Source organism: Stegostoma tigrinum, chromosome 5 (assembly GCF_030684315.1).
Source record: "Stegostoma tigrinum isolate sSteTig4 chromosome 5, sSteTig4.hap1, whole genome shotgun sequence".
NCBI classification, from domain to species: Eukaryota; Metazoa; Chordata; class Chondrichthyes; order Orectolobiformes; family Stegostomatidae; genus Stegostoma; species Stegostoma tigrinum.
Genome location: NC_081358.1, coordinates 40,761,946 through 40,780,259, shown reverse-complemented (window position 1 = coordinate 40,780,259; position 18,314 = coordinate 40,761,946). Strand labels below are relative to the sequence as shown.

Here is an 18,314-nt window from a genome sequence, read left to right as displayed (position 1 = left end):
GAACATAGAACAATACAGCGCAGAACAGGCCCTTCGGCCCTCGATGTTGCGCCAACCTGTGAACTAATCTAAGCCCATCCCCCCACACTATCCCATCATCATCCATATGCTTATCCAAGGACTGTTTAAATGCCCCTAATATGGGCATGTAATTTTATTGCCCTTAGCTTCATTTCTTACTTATGCCATGCTTACTTTGAAGTTGCTAACCTCTGGCATGTGTTGCTTTTTAGCTCAAGGGGAGAGGTAGCAGCTTGTCATAATCCAGGACAGTGTCTATGTCAAGTTGAATGAAAGACTTTAGCAGGGTCAAATGGGACTGTGGTCGGTCAAATGCTACCTCCACATTCAGTGAAGGATCTCGTCTGATTCCAGCCTAGGGGTTAGCCACGGGTTGTTCTGCATGACAGGTATAATAAATCAAGAGATTACATGTATGTCAGCCAGGATGCTATGGATACATCAGCCGTGGGTTGATTCCTTTTTCAGTGAGAGAAAAGAAGGGACTGATTCTGATGGAATTGGATGGAAAAGCAGTTAGTGGTCATGCAAGAGCAGAAAAGATCGTGAGATGTCCCCAGAGAATGAGTAGGAAGTGCAAAGGACCAGAAGGGTTAGTAGTTTGGGAGAATGAGGTGGGTGAGTTCCATTGCATGGTCATGCATGTGGTGGCAAGGTGGCTCAGTGGTTTGTGCTGCTGCCTCACAGTGCCAGGGACCCTGGTTCAATTCCACCCATGGGCAACTGTCTGCATGAAGTTTGAACATTCTCCCTGTGTCTGCTTGGGTTTCCTCTGGATGCTCTGGTTTCCTCTCACAGTCCAAAGATGTGCAGGTTAGGTAGTTGGCCATGTTAAATTGCTCATAATAGCCAGGGATGTGTAGGTTGTGTGTGTTGGCCATATTGTTTACAGGAATGGGGGGTGGATCTGGGTGGGATGCTCTTCAGTGGGTGAGTATGGACTTGATCGGCTGAATAGCTTGCTTCTGCACTGTAGGGATCTATGATACATGTAATAGGTGAACAAGGATGCATAATTCAATGCTGTGCTGTTCTGTATCAATCTTGTAAATGATGTGTTTTAGTGAAATTTTTGTCTATTCCTTGAACTTAAGCAAAAGTCATAATTATTTCAGTGAGCAACTGGAGTACATTCAATACTCAGCTTCTAAAAGGAAATTTGCAGTGAGTATAATTGGAAGTCAGATTACGAGTTGTTCTAAATCTCAGATGTTCATTTTCTCAATTACAGAGCATACCTCTGTAATTAAAGTTAGTGTTGATGCTGTGCCAGTGTCCCAGCACCAAGGATCATAGACAGACATTACGGATTTGCAGACCTCAGTGAACTCTCTTATCTTGCTCGATGTAGAAAAACATTGTTTTAAAATAGAAAAGCTGACTTGCATTAAAATAGGTTGCATGGAGGTTATGCTACATAATGAAATAAATCATTAGCATTGATTTGGCTTTCTGATACCAATGTTAATTTAATATTTGTTAAGAAATTTATTGGTATTTTGCACTTTATAAAATTTTATAAATACTTAAACCAACAGAAATAAAATGTAATTCGGTGTTGGAGCCAGATGCACAAAAACAGCTTAGTTTAGTGAGTTGAGTGTGTTTGAATGTGAGCCAATCCATCTGAATGCACATTCAGGACATGAGGTACAGATATATTTCAAACGAGGAAGTTAGGTGTTTTATAAGCTTTGTGACATAGTGAATGAAAGACTGATTATGCTTTGTTCAAATACTCTTCAACAAGGAACAATATTTCCTATTTCCTTACAAAAAAAAAGTACGGTGCTTTTTCCCATGTGATTTTGCCTCTCTTTTTTCCTCTCCTCATTTCCGAGGGTTGAGCCTTGGACTTCCGTTGGGACTGACCCAAGATTACAGGTAAAGTATTTGCAGTAGTTCACTGTTGCTTTCTTGAGGTTGACTGACCAATCCCACTTTTACTGTCGGCTGTGGGCACAATGGAACATTTATAGACTGACAGTTAACTTGTTTGGTCACATTACAAACTCATCTTCTAAACAGTGGCAGCTAAATTCAGAGTTTCTGGCCTAGTGGTGGGGATGCTACAACTGCTTTGCAAGACCTCCTTCCATGAGATTAGCCAACTTCTAACAATGCTCCATTTGAAGGCACTTTAAACCTATGCCCTCTAGTTTTCGACTCCCTCACCCTGTGGAAAAGACCTTGCCTATTTACCCTATCCATGCCCTTCATGATTTTATAAATCTCAGTCTCTGACACTCCAGGGAAAACAGCCCCAGACTATCCAGCCTCACCCTATAGCTCACACCCTCTAACCCTGGCAACACCCTTGCAAATCTTTTCTGAAGGCTTTCTAGTTTCACAACATCCTTCTGACAGGAGGGAGACCAGAACTACATGCAATACTCCAAAAATGACCTTACCAATGTCCTGTAAACTGCAACATGACCTCTCAACTCAATGCAGTGACCGATAAATGCAAGCATCTCTTAACTTTGTGTATTCCAGCCATTATGAAGCTAGTTGATGTAAACTCTTTTCATAGTCTAATCCTTGAGCCCTTGGTAACATTGTGGTGAAATTGTGTTGCACTCATTACAATTGCATTCATTATAAGATCTCACCCCTTTCCAATCGTACATTGTTGGGATTTGTTGGAGGGAACCTCATTTATTTATGCCAATTGTTACATGAAGGGTTTTCTGATGCACTTTTATCTATGGTCTCAGTTTACCATACTAGCCAATACGTTTATGGCCAGAGGCTGTCTCCGTAATGTGTGCATCCAAAGGAATGAGAAGATAACGTGTAGTAGCAGTGTATCATAACCAATGACTCTATACAATTGAAAAAAACAGTGACTCACATTGTTAGCACAGAGATGGGCAGGTACCGGGAGGAATCTTACAAGATTATGAATGGTGTGAGCAAAATCACGTGAGGTTTCAATGAGACATTTTTCAATACTGGGAGCATCTCCCTGCATCTTTTGTGAATTTATCAAGAGATGAGTCAAGGTTCTTGCCAGGCAGCAGCAAGTTTGGAATTAAAGCTTGTTAAATGCCTCACTAATGCGACAACGCAACTCATTAGTGTTCAGCTTTCTATGATACCAAATGCTCCAAACAAAATGGATATTGAAAGACCAGGTGTGGAAAGCAGAGTGTACTTGGCTAATGGACTCGCCACTTACTCCAAAGGACCTTCATATTGCACACAGGGCACCAGTCTGTCATGGCACGCTCCATGAACACCAGCTGCAACCATCTCATGTCCATGTTTACTCTATATTGGCATCCAACTGGTGCCAGCTACTAAGAATCCTTTGGCACATCATCCACGTGCAGGACACTTCACTGTCCTCAGGCTGCATCGGTAATTCTTATGGTTATGCTGCTGTAAAGATGCTGTGTGTTCAGGGACACACACCTAGGTCATGGCCTGGATGAGGCTGCATCTCTGAGCTGTTCGCTTGGGCTGTAGGATAATTTGCTGTAATCGGCATCGCATCCACAAACATCCACTGTCTCCACCATTGATGCTCAGTAGCTGCAGTGTGTACTACCTACAAGCTGTGCAGCAGAAATTCACTAAAACTCCTTGGAAGGAACCTTCCAAACCTGGAAGTACTTCCATCTAGAAGGACAATGGCAGCAGTTACATGGAACACCACCAGCTACAAGTTCCATTTCGAGCCACTCACCGTCTTGACTTTGAAATATATTACCTTTCCTTCACTGCTGTTGGGTCAAAATCCTGGAATTCCCTCCCTAATGCTATTGTAGGTCAACGCACAACAGGTGGACTGCAGCAGTTCAAGAGGCCAGCACACCACCACCTTCACAAGGGCAACTAGGGATGGGAGAGAAATGCTGCCCAGCCAGCAACAGACACAACCCATGGGAGAACAAAAAAAAAGTCAGGAACAAATTATTGCAGATGCTGGAATCTGTACTGAAAACAACAAATGCTGGAGATCACAGCGGGTCAGGCAACATCCATGGAGAGAGACCAAGCTGATGTTTTGAGCCTAGATGACTCTGCTGAAGAGTTGAAGTGGGGTATGGAGGGGACAGCATTTATGCTGTATACATATCACATAGCACTAACAAAAAGGCAGGCAGATTGTCTTCATTGTCAGCAGTCTTCAGTGGAGTTAAGGGAGATACATCTTCACTCGGGATCTTGGCACAGTACGTCAGCCACTTGGGCAGTCAGAATCGGGATGCTGTCCACACATCCAAATGTCAGCAGCATGCTACCCGCTTGTCTTTTTCTGCTTTACTGGGGACCTTTTGCCTCCTGGAAGGAGAAGGAGGCAGGTGTCAGGGGGTATGAAAGTAGGTGGCATGGTTGTTGCTTTTAATGGTGGTGGGGAGTTGCCCTGAGTCTGTCATTAGATAGTGCATAGAGAATGCGGAGTTAGAGGTATTGGGGGTTGGGGTGTGTGTCAGCGAGTGAAGGAAAATGTTGCACACAACAGTGAGAATGGTAAAGCCAGAGCCTTGCTGGCAGGTGGCTACAGTAGCAGAGATAGAAAGAATGAACCTGTGAAATTTACTAACATAGAGTATGGTGGACACGTGGATACTGAATAAATTTAAGTAGGAAATAGACAGATTTTTAATGAGCAACAGGTTAAACAATTATTTTCTAGTGGGCAGGAAAAGCCAAGGTGAGATCAGCCATGCTCGTATTAAATGACGGAGCAGTCTCAAGGAGCTGAATTGCCTACTCCTGCTCCTAGCTCTTATGTTCTTGCAACTGTGAGGTATCTGAGAGAAGATGGTGCCACTTATGCTGGCAGAGTGTCGTTGGCTTTTTTCTTACATTGATGTGCATTCCTCTAGATACTGAGACTGCAATGACCCAGGTGGTAACCTTGGACCGAGCTGGTATGGTCTGATATCATGACCTACTCTGCTCATGCTGTGGAAGAGGACATCCTGCCCCTGCATCATCCCATCCAGCAGGACTTACAAGCCCCTTTCCACAAAGTGGGGTGCCAAATTTCCTTTGTCCACCATGTCCAAGGCAAATGCCAGGGACCATGTAGGGCCTCTCCAGACTAACGCTCCTCGTCGGTGTGCACATTGGGCCTCTAAAAGATGGCATCAGTATCAGGGATGTTCATCCATTCCAGGACATCCTGGCAGCGGTGGGTTGTTCCAGGAATAGTGTGTGGTAAGGTGGGCTAGAATTGGATGCAAGGAGTGCCATTATGATGGCTAGATAGTTAATGAGGTGAATTTGGTAAGATATAGTGAGAAATCTCGGTGGACTTCATGGCAAATAAGCCTCCAAAAAAGCTCAATGCAACTCCCACTTAGCCAAGAGACATATGCTTCGATTGTGCAAGATCTGGGTTGATTTTAGCAGGGGGTTGAGGAGTGATTTTTATAGAGGTTTATAAAAGCATGAGGGGCGTAGGGAAGGTGAATAGCAAAGGTCTTTCCCCTCGGATGGGGAAGTTCAAAACTGGGAGCATATTTTTCAGGTGAGTGGAGAATGATTTAAAAGGGACCTGACAGGCAATGTTTTCGTGCAGAGGGTGGTTCATTTGTGAAATAAATTGTCAGAGGAAGTGGTGAATGCAGGTACAGTTACAACATTTAAAAGACATTTAGATAGGCACATGAATAGGAAACTTTTAGAGGGTTGTATGCCAAATGTGGGCAGATGGGACTAGTTTAGTTTGGAAGACTTGGTGGGCATGAACAAGTTGGACTGAAGGGTCTGTTTCCGCAGTATAAGACTCTATGACCCTATGACTGTAAGTTCTTACTAAAGAACCAGGGAAGATCAACAGTCCCTATCGGCATTCTGGATTTTTTGGAACTGACGTAATTGTGAAAAGCAAAGGAATTTTCCTATTCAGCTGATTTTGTTGAAATTCTCATATTTTTTGCACACCGGGCAGAGAGAGCCTTCTGCAGCAGCACCTTTCACAGAGGTGATTTCCACTCTGGGTTATTTGAGAGAAATCATTGGTTTATTAATAAGGATTCCTTTTTAAAATGTTGGTACGCATGATTAGGTTTATGTGTTCTTTGATAAGAAAGTGAAGTAAGGCTTTGTCTGTTCTGTCAGGTGAATATAAAAGATCCCACTCGATTGTTTTGAAGAAGAGCAGGCAAAGTATCTAGAATTCGTCTCAACCAATATAACAAAACACATATTACTTGGTCATTATCACACTTCTGTGTGTGGGAGTTTGCTGAGCGCAAATAGGCATCCACTTTCTTAATTTACAAATTGATCACATTTCAAGAAGTACTTCATTTTCTGTAAAGTATCTGAGGAGGACTCAAGGCTGTGAGAGATGCAAGTCTTCTCTTTTTCTCCCTTGGCTGGAAGACCACATTCTTGCTAATCAGTGAACAAAGATGAGATATGACTCAGATCAGAGTCTCTGTTGAGGGTGGTTTATTTTTGATTTGTTGGTCATTCTGTTCTAATAATTGTTTTAATGTAGCTTGAAGAAATTGTAAATCCAGTACCAGAAACTTAGACACATAGAGATCAGGAGCAGTAATAGGCCATTTGGCCCTTCAATCTTACTCTACCTTTCAGTTTGATCGTGGCTGATCTGATTACTCAACATTTCTATCTAGCCCAGATAAACTTTCACTTCCTTACTTATGAAGAATCAATTTACTGTATACCCTGTCTTAAAAATATTTGCAGAATCTGCTGTCACCCCTCAAGACAGAGAGTTCTTCCTTGCATCCAGTCTGTCTAGCCTGTTAGAGTTCCTTATGTTTCAGACAGATACTCTCTCATCCATCTCAGCTTCAGTGAATCCAGGCCAAATTGAACCAATCTCTCCTCATAGGACAGTCCTGCCGTCCCCGATATCAGTCTAGTGAATATTGCACAGTTTCTGAAAATTCTTGCTGTAATTTAATTTGGTGCTGGTTTTCATGGAAACAATGTACACAAATATGCAAAGCGGGTTCCTCTTGTTAAAAAGATTTATGAGATGTTAATCGCAGTTGATACCCCAGCAGTTTTCTGACGTAAGCATTACTGAGGATAAAATAGGTGTGAGATACTTCTAAAGTATTGACAGCAGAAACAAATGCATTTTATAAATGTGAGCATTGTTTCTGGCTCATTACCTTTCAGTATAACAAAAAAGGAGCATAAAGTGCAAGCAAAATACTGATATAGAACAGAACAGCATAAAGGAGGGTTATTCAACTAATCAGTCCACGATGGTGTTTAAACATATAAATTATGGGTAGTCATTCAGCTCCTTCAAGCTTGCTCCACATTCAACAAATTAGCTAACTTAATTACTCCACATCTCCACCTATCCCCAATAATATTTTTCACCTACTACTTATCAAGAATCTATCTATCTTAAATAAATTCAAAATTTCAGCTTCTACCTCTTGCTCGAAAGAGCATTCCAAAGACTTCCAACCCTGTGTCAGAAGAAAAAAATTCCACTTCACTGTGCCTTAAATGGACAAGCCGTTGTTTTGAAACAGTGACCCCCTAGTTCTGGATTTTCCCCGAAAAGGAAACATTCTCTTCAAATCCGTCATGTCTGAACCCCTCAGAATCTTATACATTTCAATCGAGTCGCTTCCTACTTTTCTACTCCAGCAGATACAAGTCTAGCCTGTCAGACCATTCCTCATGAACAAAGCACTCATTACGGGTATTAGCCTTGTAAACCTTCTTTGAACTGTGTCCATTGCAGTTACATCCTTCCTTAAATTAGGAGATTGGAACTGCGCACGGCATTCTTGTTGTGGTATCACTAATGCCTTCTTGAGCTGAAGAATAACCTTTCCATTTTTATATGAAATTTTCATTGCTTTAACAAGAACATACTGTTAGCTTTTCTGTCCCTTACCTGTATGCAAAGCTATTGCAGTTCATGTAGTAGGATATCTCTGTCTCTCAGAGAACTGCAATCTCTCCACATTTAGATAATATTCTTATTTTTCTTGCACAAATGGACGTTTTTCCACATTGCACTTCATTTGCCAGATGTTTATCCACTCACTGAATTCACTGTATCTCTTTGAAGCTTCCTTGTTCTTTTCATTACTTATTGTTTGACCTATCTTTGTGTCATCAGCAAATTTAGCAAACATAGTTTTTGTCCCTTCATCCAGTTCATTGTATAAATTGTACAAGTTTGATTCCTTAGCTTTGATCCCTGTGGCACTCCACTGGTTACATTTTGCCAACCGGAAAATGACCCATTTATGCCTGCAGTCTGTTTGCTATTAGCTAGCCAGTCTTCTAGCTGTGCTAAAGCATGACTCCCCACATTAAGCACTTTAATTTTCCACCGTAGCTTTTGATGTGACATTTGGTCAAATGTCCTCTATAAATCTAAGTACAGTGTATCCACCAGTTTCCCTTTAAACCCAATCTACAGTTCTACCTTAAAGAAGTCCAGTAATTCGGTGAAACATGATTTCCTTTCCCAAAACGATGTTGACTCTGCCTGCTTACGCAGAACTTTTTCTAACTGCCCTCCTATAGCTTCCGTCATAATAGCCTTGAACATTTTCCCTATGGCAGATGTTGAGCTAACTGGCCTGTAGTTTTCTGCTTTCTATCTCCCTCCCATTTTGAAGAAAGGAATTACACATGCCATTTTCCAATCTAATGGGACCTTCCCTGAATCTAGGTAACTTTAGAAAATGGAAACCAATGCATCAACTATCTCACTAACTATTTCTTCAAAGAAGATGATGAAACTTCCAACAGTTTGTTCAGTACCACTTCCCTGGTGGTTATAACTTTTTGAGTTCCTCATTTCTTTATTTACAGCTATTTCTAGGATTTTCCTTGTATCCTGCACAGTGAAAAGCAAAGCAAAATACCAGTTTAATTAATCTGCCAACCATCATCATTAATCATTTACATCCAACACTCATATACTGCACCTCTATCGACTTGTACCTTAATCTAATTTGCCAGTTCGGCGTTAACTAGCTTTATATTTATGCCATCATAATTGTCCTCAAATACGTTTAACACACTGATATTGGACCCACTCTTCTCTCCCTCAAACTGGCTGTATAATGGTAGTGGGGGTCTCTGACTACAAAGTAATCAAATAATCCTATTTTCTTGCACAATACCAGGTTAGGTATAGCCTTCTTTACCTGACTGGCTCCAGAACACGCTGTTCTGAAACTATCCTGAAAACACTGTATTAACTCTTCATCCAGACTACCTTTTGCTCATCTGCTTTTTCTATTCTGGCCCAATTTATGCTCGGTACAAGTCTCTTCTCACTCCCTCTTTATTTCAATCTATGACATAAGTTTCTATTTCTTGCTCCTTCATGACTTTCCCCTGAATTCTTATTGGATGTATTGGTGACTGTCTTATATTTACAGCCATGCTTTCTCTGCTTTGAGACAGCAGCTATTCAGGATGCTACCATTCACAACTCCTTTAGACACATCTTTTGTTTTTTTACCTCCTCCATCACCACTCCCTTTGCCCCTACGCCATGAAACCTGTCGTCCATTAATTTATCTGCCTTTCGTGCTTTTACAGACTGACTTATTTGATCTTGCACCATGTCCCATTTAACTTGCTGATAACCTCTTCAAACTTTCCAACTTTTCTGATGTGAGATTATTGACCTGAAATGTTAAACATCTTTCTTCATAAACACTGCCTAACCTGCTGAGTATTTCCTGTATCTTCTGTTTTCGTTTCAGATTTCCAATAGAAGCAGTGTTTTGTTTTCATGTTTGGGAATAATTTGCCCAAACTCAAAAACTCAAACACCAAACTGGGCCTTGTGTATGTGCAGATGTGGTGACGTTACTGTGCCACAACATAGTTCTCTTTGCCACGCTGCATTTACATGTGCGCAGATAGTGTGGTCAATCTGTTAAACTGTCTGTGATGAGATTTTCTTCTTTTGGAGGCCCGTCATGGTTTTCGGTGATTTCCAAGCTTTGTGGAGACTTTTCCTCTTGGAAATACATTAATCTGACAGAAGAAAGTTCACTGGACCAAAACATTGATTCTGCTTTCTTTCCATACGCAGTGCCAGACCTGCTGCGCTTCTCCAGCTATTTCTGTCATTGTTTTAGTCTGACAGGAGGTCAGTCATACACCATCAGCCTAAGGTGTGATACTGGCCCCTTTCCAATCTGAACCAGTGCCAGTATAAAATTGAGGAGATATTTCTTTTCACAAACTAAACTTCATTCACAGTTCAAACTCCATATTGAAATGTTTTTAACAATCGGAGGTACTGTTTACAGTAAGCCAATGCTCAGATGTTTGCCTCAGTGTGTTTATTTGGGCAGTGCCACCTCTACTCTGGGCATCTGCTGTTCCACAACTAAACTGTGTTTCTAAGTAAGTGCCCTCTCTGCTCCATCTGCTGGGACATTCATAATAAACACAGTCTTTATATTTATGGCCACAAGTGAAAACATCTGCCCTATCAAACCCTTTTTTAATCAAAGACCTCTAACAGGTGCCCCAACCCCATTCCCAATCCAATTCATCTCTTTCTTGCTGAAAAAGTGCCCCAACCTGTTCAATTTTTATAACCCCTTAATTTAGGATTAGGAAAAACTCCATTAACAATATGTTTTATTTGAAAATTGCAGTGACTGATAGACCACAAGGATGGAATGAACTCAGATTACTAAGCCTGCATGAATTTAGAGTATAGGATCTGAATATTATTATCCTAAGCTAATTGAAAACACTGATATATTTTCTTATGGGAGTGCCATATGTTTAGTAAATATCTTTGTTCGCTCTGAAAGACAGGCTGTTAGTAAATCTCTGTAGACAGCTGCATATTTTATCCCAATGTATAAGACCACATTTTCTTCTGCAACCATGCTGTCTTTATTTTCACAGCAACGCACTGACAAATACATACCCTGCCCTTACAGCTACCCCTTTACTTCCTGGTTCTGGTCAAATCATGTGGTGGATTTTTTGAGATGTAGCTTTCATTTTCCCAGATTTGGAGTCTCTTTGGGATGGTTAACTAGCCGTAATAAATTCTGTAAGATAGAAAGTTTAGATAACTTTACATTACAATAATTTAGTCGTTGATATAAATAGAACCAAGACAAAGTCTAGTACTTTTGTTTCATTCCCCTTCTTAGCTCCCATAGGTCAAGAACAGTTTCGAGTTGAAGACCGTAAGATGTAAGAGCAGATGTAGCCATTCAGCTGACCAAATCTGCTCCACCATTCAGTGAAATCATAGCTGTTCTGATTATCCTCAATTCCACTTCCCTGCTCTTTCTCTTTACTGATTAAAAGTCTCGGCCTTGAATATACTTAATGACCAAGCCTCCACATCGCTCTGTAGTAAAGAATTATACAGATTCACTCCTCTCTGAAAGAAGAAATTTCTCCTCATTGCTATTTTGATTGGGCAACCCCTTACTCTGAGATTATGTCCTCTGGTCTTCGACTCTCCCATAAGAGGAAACAACCTCTTTGTATATAACCTGCCAAGCCCTGTAAGAATTTTGAATGTTTCAGTGAGGCGGGATCTCATTCTTCTAAACTCCAGTGAGTAAAAGGGATAACCGACTCAGCCTTCCCTTATAAGACCGTCCCTCCATACTCTGGATAATCCTTGTGAACCATCTCTTGATTGTAACCAATATAACTTTTAATAGATAAGGGGATCCAAAGTGTACACAGCATTCCAAGGCATTTTATGTATCTACCCAACAAGTGTGTCCATTGAAAATTGAATTCGAATGACTATCATGAAATGGCATCAGACTGAACCAAAGCATCAAACAAGAGTCCTATTTAGAAAATGTGGAGTACACTAGCAATTCTGCTCTCTTCGACATTGCCAATTTCCTTCACCCCACTTTTGATGGTTGTATACTCAATTTCCAAAATGCTCAGCTGTGAAATTCCCTCACTAAACTTCCATATCACTTTATCCCATGATTAGGACACCCCTTAAAATCTAAAACTTGATTCAACTTCAGTCTCCAGCCCTTGACATCTCCATCAATGCTGCCAGTTTTTCTTGAGAAAAATTGTTGCCGGAATGCACCTGTTGGGATGTTTTTATTACATTTCAGATACTGTATAAATGCAAGCTTTTACACTGCATAAAGCCAGGCATCTGTGGAGAGAGAAAAACAAGTTAATGGGCTGTATTTTTCAGGGGAAGGCAGGGTGGGGTACACTTTTCTTCCTGGAAGAAATTCAATTCCAAGCCAACCCATTGACTATCATTGTTTGTCCCAGAGCAAAAAACGCTGGGATGGCCAAAACAAGCTGTTCATATTGTTTGGCTCACATCTCTAGTGGTCCCAACAGTGCCAGAACTCAGTAATAGCCACTACTGGTACTGTAAGGAGACTGTCAGTGATGTCTTGACGCAGGTAAACCCTAGGCTACAGGGAAGGAGGCAGTTAGGCATGTTAGGAAGTGGGTGAGTGGAGGTGTTTTGTGTTTTGCAAGTCTACTAGCGTGGATGAAACAGGGGTAGCATCTTTGCCGAACTAGCTACCCTCTTGATACCCCTAAATTTAGTCCCCACCGCTCCGTACTCACATACCACAACCACACCTTCCATTTCAATAGAGTCGCTAACAAGAAGAAAAACATCTAGCGCTCACTTCCCACTGTGCAGTGTTTTTGTATTGGTACTGGAAAGAGTTTGAAGGCCTTAAGTAGGCAACTCCACTTGTACCACCAGAAGTCCGTCTTCTCCTCCAGAAAGCAGTGCTGGTTGGGGAGAGTCATAGCTGTTGTGCATGAAAGTAGGGCAAAAAGAATCAAGGTGAGTGGTGGGCTGCACATGATTCATTTTCTCACCCCTTGTGTGGAGAGATTCAAGCCTAAGCCCTTGTACTGGTATCAGAAGCTAATATTAATTTATTGTGCCAGGATCTATTGAATGAAGTGAATCTCCCTTGACCTGAGAGAAGACTCCAACAGCCATGATAAGCTTCCTGGCTTTGTGCCTGCACTGAACGGTATGACATTAGAGCAGTAATAAAAACTTGGTATGGCTGGCTGAGGGGCTGGGATCAAAACAGGTGAGGCAAGACTGGGATGCCATGAGCGTCCAGATATGCTCAGAGTGGATGAATGCTAAGAGGACAAGTAAGCATTATGGAAATGCAGCTTGACCTAGTCCATGAACTGGGTGTGTGTTCCTCAGCACAAAGTAGCCTGACTGCAGCATAATAATGACAGATGTCATTTTGCTCCGAGGTGCAGCGTGGATGTGCAGAAGTGTTCTATAAGTGGATTGTAAATGTGGCATGTGGGGGCTGGCAGCTTTTGGATGTGGACTATGGGTTGCCAGTGCCCATGCAGCTGCCCTGAGACATTGGTGCCCAGTGTCCATCCTGGAGGTTCTCTGGAACAAGCGGCCAATTGAAGTTACCAGGTACCTGCTCTGATTTCCTTGTCGAGAATTCTCGGCACCTAGTTTGCTTGCAGCAAATGGTGGGATGGAAAGTGCATGTGAATTCAGCAAGATGTAGAGGTCGATAAGTCACAAATCTGCTCTAGTTGGTAACTGACTGCTCCCTGTTGAGAATTTCACTTTGATGCCAAGAATGTAGTTAAAAGATGCAGTGAGTTGTTCCTGACAGTGAGATAAGCCTTATTGGACCAGGCATAGTTCTGCCACATTACTTGCTGTAGCCCACTTGATTCAGGTCCATGTAAGATTCAGCCGCATGAAATTAAACAAGTAGGGTGACTGTGCATAACAACAGAATCAGAGTACAGTACTGACAAATTATACCAAACTTGTATCCACCAGTTTGTACCCACTTTGGTGGCAAGCAAATGTGAACAGGTTCTTATTGAACCTGCTCTTGGCACTCAGATGGCACTAAGGGAGTAGTAGTTTGTCAGGCTGTTCCAATGCTACCCCTAATATCTAATTCGAAATGTACCATTGCTTGGTGCATTTGCCTGTGAAGTCAAAACCATTAAAGTTGAAGAAGTTCTGTTGTTGTCTTGGATGGGAGCTTTCACTACCACATTCAAGATGTTAGCTGTGTTTTCTTTTCCACATATGTTGCCCGATCTGCCATGTTTTTCTAGCACTTTTAGTTTTTATTACAGTAAAACAGTGGCTTTAAGTACTTACAAATAAAGCAGGAAGTGTTGGAGAAACTCAGCAAGGTTTGGCAGTACCTGTGCAGAGAGAAGCGAAATTAATGTTTCAAGTTTGATAATCCGAAAAAAAACTTAAATGTAACTCTGTTTCCCTCTCTGCAGATGTTATCAGTCCTACTGAGTTTCTGCAGCATTTTCTGTTTTAAGATCTACAGTATTCACAGTATTTTCCTTTTATTTGTTTTAGTGCTTTTCCTTAATTTTGTCAGCTCCCTTCAGTAAATCACTGGTGTCCATTACTCTACCTAGCCAAATGCACGTCAAAGCTACTTACAGAGATGATAGTTTTTGTTCACGTTTCATCAGCTATGACAAAATTAAAGAGCTCTCTTTTCAAAAACATTGTGACCTATGGCTTCAACTTCTTTCAATTTCAAAGGTGGAAAGTTAACATGGGAAACTGTTGCAAAACATTTCATGCATTGAGGACGAGTTGTGTTGGGAGTGTGGGGGTAGGATGTATGGTAGGCATTCCCATATTGCTGCCTCATAATATATGATTTTTGTCTTCTATTTTTAATGAAAACAAAGGTTTGAAAAATAATCAAAAGGCTTAAAAGGATATGCATTCAACAGGATAGGCTTCAGTTCAAAAAGCAGGGAGCTCCTCTCTTTTACTGGGAACTTTAATTCCTGTTTGTAAATGTAGCACTACAGCATTAGGCTGCACGCATGGGTGAGCCTGATATTTTGTTATTAGAATGGGACATTATGGTCCCAAAGGATTGTTGCCTTCACAGGGCCCAAAACCTAAAGGTAGGTGATTGTGGTTATGTTTGTTGAACTGGCCTTGCTTTGCATAGGTTTAAATAAAGTTTTAGTCCTTTATTTTCACTTGCCCTTGTTTCCAAACACTGTCCAAGACCTTGCCCTTACCCTCACCATTCTCCCTGCTTCACTGAAAGTTGTCAACCTTGTCCTACACTACACTTCTTTCAGATTAATGCATGGACCCAATTCCGGCCTCTTGCATATTAAAAAAAAGACTATGATTGATTTTATTTAACAGGAGATAAAATTGTCTGATGTAAAAAAAGTAGTTTCACTAATATTCTAATAGACAGCAAAGGCAGCCATAATGCATAGCTGTCATATTAGACAAGGACTGGTACAACCCACTCTCCTATGGCAAATGCAAGGTCAATTTACATTCTTTGAAGGGAGATTTAATAAGAGGCTTCACTGATTTTATAATGCATTCTACTGACATGCTTTATATTTTGTGTCTTGTTTGCTATGTTGGAGAGAGTTTTTTTCCTTTGATTACGGTTGCCAATAATAACTTCGCCTTCCTTCATAATTCTGTGTTCACAGTGAAAATTACTTTTGAAACCTTTCATATTTCTGGGATTTTAAGTATGAGTTTGCTCCCTTACATGAAGCACGTATGTGCCTGTGAGCTGAACATTTTATTGTCCGCTTAATCCAGTGCAGATGTTGAAGTAATGATTTTGTGGTGTTAGTACTTTTAGAAGGAGTCAGAAAGGGTTAGCAGAGGAGTGTATCGAAAATGCAGATAAGTACAGAAATTTATATGTAACATAGAACTACTTTTTAACAATTTTACTATTTTTAACAAATGACAGGTCGCAGAATGCAATGAATCAACCTTGCAAGTTCACTGTATAATGTGCAATTTTTTTATGGTCATTCCTATTTAAATTTGTGTCTTTTCTTTCTCAATTTGACAGATTGACTAGAAATTAAGTAAAACCACTTCCTTTTTTATTTATTGCAGAAGTGGTCTAGGGTAACAGAAAATTCAAATGATGATTCATAGTTCCTTTCAGAATGGGAAGTTTTCTAAAAAAAAGTTATTTTAACTCAAGCCTTCTTGATATGCAAAGAATGAGCAGTATTTTTTGGTCAGCAATTGGGGAGCAAAGTTGATGTTATTGAACAGATTGTTCATGTTGCAGCATTGTAATTCTGTTTTTTTGAACAGGGAGAGACTTACAGGAAATTTAATTCAATTCTACAATTCAAAGTTAACCACATCAAGGTAAGCAGATCATAAAATATATTGTAAATGTTCTGCATGTAATTTTCAGATTAGATAATGGAATGCCCAGGATTATAATTATGATCTTTTGTTGTCTAATAATAATTGTAGAATGGCATTTTATATTTACATTTGGCACTAAACTATAATAGAATCATGCTACACTATATTAAGAAATATGCTGTGAAGCCTGCTGTAAAACAGGTTTCAGTTACTTAAAGGAAAATGATTTTATTTCAGGAATTAGATGATTACTGATTCATTTCCTTACTGCCCCTTGGGTGCTGTTATCTTTCCAGATTTACATGTTTTGTTTTGTCCTTACATTGAGCCTAGCAATGCATCCTGTATGATGTCATTTTCCAAAACAAACGTTGGCAATCTTAATCTTTAATCTATATATCATCATAGGTATGCAAGGAAAACAATGGAAACTCGGTCTCTTTCTGTGGTTGTGTTAACTGATTAGTTAATTGTACAGGAGATAAAATGAGTAATCATTTATCTACTTTGGAAACTCTCAAATTCCCCTTTGTTTAACCCTCTTGGCTTTGCTTTATATAATACATTTTAAGCAGCAGGATCAGAGACAGTTGTCTGCTTCAGAGCAGCAACCATGTTATTAGTCTTCATTTTAAGGCTAAGTTTCATCTTTGTGGATGTGGTAGAGGGATGCAAAGCTAAGCAATTCTGGGGATTTAGAGTGACATGTGCAAAATGTCATGCAGAAGCAGATGACAGATATTGTGAAATATTCGAAGGCAAATCACTTTTATCATTGGGGTTTCTTTTGTAGGGTGCTGTTAGATTAGTGTTAGGGGATTATCGAATGTTTCTGAAATAGCAACTTTTTTCCCAAGGGTGTAATACATACATGTAGTTAATAACAACCAAGATATTGCTGGAGTTTGAGCCAGTATGTCGATAGGCACCCTTTCCTTTTCCCTTTCTACTGTTTGAACTTTGAAAAAAGATTATTATGTGGATAAATTAACAGGAAGAGATCAGAGTACATTGACAGGAAAGGCCACAGTTAATTTTACTGCCAGACTCAGCCCTTGTGTTCTAAAGTGTGTGGAAATGATTCTATAATTGAAGAGGAAGGATATCTTTATGGCTGCACAATTAAAGACATTGGATTCCTATTATAGATGACATTAGCCTGAATTAAAAGTCGTATGTTGAATCTGTTTACTGGTACAGCAAACAGTTTTATTTATTTTCCTCTTTTCATTGACATTTGTTTGAGATAGCTTTACTTTAGAGCAAACTGGGTAAGAAGGTGTGATAATGAATTAATGGACATTTTTACAAGCTGCAAAGTTTTATGGGATCCACTCTCCTGTGTTTGATTCTGAGAAGCTGGACAACCTGGTCTGTAAAGAAGAATGTGGTCAGTGAGAAACTGAGTGAAATTTGTTGCACAACGTATATCCGTTCTCCTGTGAGCTTGTAGTAGATGGCACACTGCACTTGTGATTGCAAATAATTAACTTGTAAAACTTTGTTCTTCTATACTTGTATTTGCATGGCATCTTTAACCTAGAAAAAGCTCCCAAGGCACTTCACAGATACAATTTGACACAGACCCATATAAGGAATATGAGGACAGGTGAACAAATGTTTTGTTGGAGGGGTAGCTTTTGAGGATTGTCTTACAAGAGGAGAGGGAAAGCAGAGGTTTAGGGTACCGCCTCTAATTGTAGAGAGCTGAAAATTGGAAATACATGGAAGACCAGCATTGGATAAGTGCAGAGATCTTTCAGAGGCTTAGAAAGAGTCCATTGAGCCCATTGAGTCCATGCCAGCTCCCTGCAAAGCAATCCAGTCAGTTCTATTTGCTCAATCTATTCCTGTAACCCTGAAGCTTTATATCGTCAGACAGGAGATTACAGGGATGGACAAGGTAAGGTTTGGGAGACTGTGGAGGGATTTGAAAATAAGAACAGGATCAATTTTAAATTTGCAGTGCTGTGGAACTGGGAGCTAACGTGGGTCAGCCAGCAAAAAGGGATAATGAATGAAGAGCAGATAACAAAGTGTGAAGCTGGATGAACACAGCAGGCCAAGCAGCATCTTAGGAGCACAAAAGCTGATGTTTCGGGCCTAGACTGTTCATCAGAAAAGGGGGATGGGGACAGGATTCTGAAATAAATAGGGAGAG

General features: G+C 40.4%; 1 protein-coding gene across 8 annotated transcripts in view; it reads left to right on the top strand.

Annotated features, from left to right (window-relative positions):
* Positions 1-18,314, top strand: part of znf516 (zinc finger protein 516) — a 161,208-nt gene that overhangs the window by 18,154 nt on the left and 124,740 nt on the right. For all 8 annotated transcript variants that reach the window (XR_007247423.2, XR_007247422.2, XM_048529752.2 and 5 more), the window contains exon 3: positions 16,094-16,150. The gene's annotated coding sequence lies outside the window, so the exon portion shown is untranslated. The remainder of the gene's footprint in view (positions 1-16,093; positions 16,151-18,314) is intronic.